The sequence below is a fragment of the Micromys minutus genome (assembly GCF_963924665.1).
Source record: "Micromys minutus genome assembly, contig: SCAFFOLD_202, whole genome shotgun sequence".
NCBI lineage: Eukaryota > Metazoa > Chordata > Mammalia > Rodentia > Muridae > Micromys > Micromys minutus.
The window spans coordinates 593,947-598,615 of record NW_027667733.1 but is presented as its reverse complement, the minus strand read 5'-3'; the positions used below and the strand labels follow the sequence as shown (position 1 = coordinate 598,615).

Sequence of the window (4,669 nt, the reverse complement as noted above, 5' to 3'; positions counted from 1 at the left end):
TGACTCTTGAGTATAGGATGAAGAGGTAACACAAGCTACCTAATTCTTAGGGTCATGAGATAAAAAGGCTATGTATGGTACTCCTTTACTTATAATCTGAAATAAGGGTGCTTAGAGAAAGCTTTTTACACAGTCTCTTGTGGGGCGCCGCCTGCACATTCTCCATTACAAGATGGCGCCGACATCCGGCTGGAGTTAGCAGTAAACAAGCCATGTGCGCACGTGCTGGGTAACTTTCCACTCCTTGAGCTCTGCCTCTCCCGTGGCGTCATAGGGCCTGATGAGTTTCAACCAATCAGGGGGCTCCGCGTCCAAGGCAAGGACTGATCCCTTTATAAGGGGACGGGCTAGACAGTTTCTCCCTCTCGTTGGTCTCGTTCGTCTCGTGGATCTCATTCGTCTTGTTCGTCCTGTTCGTCTTCTTGGTCTTCTTGGTCTTCTTCGTCTTCTTCATCACGTGTAACAAGTGCTGGTTCTCGAGGATATTAAAGTTTACCGCAGAAGGATTCTATTTCGTGTGTCGCGTCGTTCTTGCAGGTGAGACGGTTGCGCGGGACAGTCTCTCAAATGTGGACTCCTGTAAAAATCAAAATTAAATAAAGTATGTTCTTACTTCAAGAAGAAAGAACCGAGACACGGTCATTATAAGTTTAGAACAGAACAAAACTGCAATAGTGTAAATAGTTCAATATATGTAAGGGACATGGGTCACTTCTTATGCATACTCTCTGGTTGGTGGTTCAATCTCAGTGAGTCCTTGTGTGGCTAGGTTGATTCTGTGGGTTTTCTTGTGGTGTGCTTGACTTCTTTGGCTCCTTCAATCCTTCCTCCCATCTTCCACAAGATTTCCTGAACTCTGTCTAATATTTAGCTGTGAGTCTCCACATCTGTTTCCAGCTGTGTAAAAGCTCTCAAAACAGCTTAAGCTAAGCTCCTGCTTATAGAATATTATTAATGGTTTAGGGATCTTGAACTCATTGTAAAAGTAAGTACTTCCTGAACAGAACATCTATAGCTCTGGTGCTAAGATTAACAATTAATAAATGGGACCTCAAGAAACTGAAAATCTTCAGTAAGGCTAAAAACAGCACCAGTAGGTAAAAGCAGCATCTTAAAGAATAGAAAACTATCTTCACCAACTGTACATTCAACAAAGAGCTGATATCCAAACAACATAAATACCTCAAGAAACTAGACACCAACCAACCAAATACTCCACTTAAACACTGTGTGCAGAGGACAAAGAGAATTTTCAAAAGAGAAAACTCTAATGTCCAAGAAACACATAAAAATATTCAAAATTCCTACTCATATGCAAATTGAAAAGACACTAATATTACCTCCTATACTTATGGCTAAGATCAAAATCTTAAGTAACAGCATATGCTAGTGAGGATAAGGAGCAACGGAGAGCATCCTGCATTTCTGGTGAGTGTGCAAACTTTTCAAACAAAATTGGAAATCTATCTGGGTGTTTCTCACAAAATTTCTACATCAAGATACAATTATACTACTAATGGGTATACACTCAAAAGATGCTCTCCCATAGCACAAGGACACATGCTCAACTACATTCATAGCACCTTTATTCATAAACCAGAAACTGTTCCACTACTTTAGAATGGACAAGGAAAATCTTGTACATTTATGCCATGAAATACTAAGCATCTATTAAAAATAAAAAATATTGTATAATTTTCTGGCAAATGGGTGGAACTAGAAAATATGGTATGTACATACTTATAAGTGGTTATTACTCATAGAGTACAGGATATTCATTCTACAATCCAAATATACAAAGAAGCTAAGTAACAATAGGGCCAGAAGTAATATGTTTGAATCTGACCACGAGGGGAAAATAAAATGTACATCATTTTAGGGAACTGTATGAAAGAGGGTATGGGGACAGGAACAGTTTTGGGGATCAGGTATGGTGGGAGTGTTGGAAAGGTGAGAGGCCTGGGAGAGGAAAGAATAATCCATGTGGGGCATCTCAGGGACAGTCCAGAGACCTGGGATGGCACTGGCTCCTGGGATAACATAGAGTGTCCTTGGCTGAGACCCAAGAAGATGGGGATAAAAAGACTGAAGTGGCCACATCTTGTACCCAGGCAGGATCTGCAGTGGAGGAAAGGCCATGCCAGCCCAACCATTCAGACTTCCATCCAAAATGTTCCCTGTCTACAAGATATGCTGGGATAAAGATGGAGCAGAGATCGGAGGAATAGCCAACCAGTGACTGAAAGACTTAAGACCTACCCCATAGAAGAGAAGCAACAAACTCTGACACTGTTGATGATACTGAGTTATGCTTAAGGACACGAACCTAGCATAACTGTTATGTGAGAGACCTCATCCAACACATGATGGCAACAGATGGATACCCATACCAAAACACTAGGCAGAGTTCAGGAAGTGTTGTGGAATAGTCAGAGAAAGAATAGAAGGAGCCAGATGGAATCAAGTATACCAGGAGGAGACCTACAGAACCAAGTCACCTGGAACCCTTGGAGTTCACAAAGACTGAACCACCAACCACAGAACGTGCATGGTCTAGACCTAGGTAGGCCTCCTATATATATGCAGCAGAAGTGAAACTTGGTCTTACTGTGGGTCTTCTAAAAATAAGTTGTCTCTTATTAACTTTATTTTATTCCTTTGGACTCTTTTGCCCTATCTGGGCTGTCTTGTCTGGCTTCAGTGGAAGAAGATCCCATTTAGTCCTGATGCAACGTGGTGTGACAGGGTGGTTTGGTAACTCGTGGCAGTGGGGAAATGGATGCTTCTCCTTCTCTGGGGAGAATGGGAGCAGAAAATGAGGGAGAAGTATCTAAGGGGAGGACTGCAAGGAAAGGAAAGGCAGAATGTGATCAGGTGGTAAAGTGAATAAATAAATGAATTAATGAAAATAAAAAGAAATGATAGATAGGGAGACAGATATGTTTAACATCTAAACTTTGTCCACTGCACACTGAATAGAAACAAGTGCTTTTTGAAACATGTTAGCAACATTTCTTTTCATGGACCAATTATAATTATAAAAAAATCATTAGATATAATATTTTTCTGTAAGACAAAGATGTGAGGATTGTTGCGAAGCTTGGTGGCTACAGTTAGTATGTACTTATAACATAATTAGCATGTGTAAATTATACATCCAATGTAGTTTTCATCAGATATTTTCCTACAGACATAAATAGGTAAAGGTATATTTATTTTAGTTTTTTATCTCCCTTTCTCTGCTCATTTTCTCCTACTCCTCACATATTAATATACACCAAAATTTTATATTATAAATCCATTCAGGTTTTTATTATTTTAATATTTTTACTTATTTTTCACAGCTTTTATTCCATTCCTGAGCAGGGATTAGATGAAGTCCAGAGAGAACAGAAGGAAAGTACAGAAGGATTTTAGGTTCATGTCGAGAGGAAGTTTCTTAAATATTCATATTCAATATCCCAAGTAAATAGAATGATATTAAATTTCTGCTCTTAAGTCTCAACTGTAGTGTGCTGAAATAACTGTTGCATATTATCATATCCTGTTTAATGGTGTTCACAGATAGGTAAGCACTTTATGAAGTATATTCAGGCCTTACTTGGAATGTCAGGATATTTGAATTGCTTTGGTAGATCTAGATAGTGACTATCTAAAAGAAAGAAAGAAAGGAAGAAAGAAAGAAAGAAAGAAAGAAAGAAAGAAGCAAGCAAACCAACAACACATACATATACACAAAACATTTGAAATGTAATGAATTAAAGTCATGCCACACTGGTAAGTTTTTATGCAAAAAAGACATCCAATTCCTTGTGATTCTGTATCCACAAGTGCTTATTGCATTGTCAAATATGAACCTGGAGGGATGATGGCTTGGTGATCAAGAGTCCTGGCTGCTCTCTTAGACAACCTGAGTTCAGTTTTAAGCAAGCACCTGGCAGCTCACAGCCATCTATCTATACAGGGTTCTGACATTTTTATTCACTCATGCAAGCATACATGAAAATTTAACAGAAATATACATTAAATGCATACAGAAATAAATGTTGTACATTGACAAACTCCTAATTTTCTCTCACTTGCCCATGGTGCAGGAGCTCGAACTCTGCAACTCAGAGCAAACTAGGCTACTGCTCACCAACTGAGCTCAATAGATACATCTGAAATTCCACATGCTTTCTTCACAGAGCCACACAAAGTGCTGCTGATCAATATCCCCATTTTATTAATTTATTTTTAAGAATCTTTTTAGATGATTTGTCCTCTCAGAATCCTGCATATCACACCAAAACATCAAGTCACCGCAGCTCTAATCCTTTGGGTTTTTTTTTTCCAGCATTAACATTGGCCTTTGCAAAGGTCCCCCTGACCTTCTTCATTCTGTTCTTGCATTCTTTTCCCTGTTTATAGGAAGCCTATTTTTCCCATGTCTTGCAAGTCTGTGTTTATGCTCATTCTTCTTTGCATGATCTAAAGAATTATAGATCATGCCAAAGTCTTGCCACCACTGAAGTGGTGTGGTTTTGTACATTTTAGCCAGCTTTTCCTGAATTTCTGTCTTCCGTATTGTTGCCTTTTCAGAATGAAGGACATCAATGACCATCTGTTTCCTCTGAAGCAGATGGTTCGTCATGAACTTTCTGGTCCGGATGGTTACCATGTTATTCAT

At 39.1% G+C, this 4,669-nt stretch overlaps 1 pseudogene across 1 annotated transcript; it reads right to left on the bottom strand.

The window, feature by feature from the left end:
• Positions 1-4,293: 4,293 nt before the first annotated feature.
• LOC308416142 (small ribosomal subunit protein eS24-like) lies at positions 4,294-4,669 on the bottom strand (annotated as a pseudogene). The gene has a single exon. The product of its transcript is annotated as a small ribosomal subunit protein eS24-like (transcript).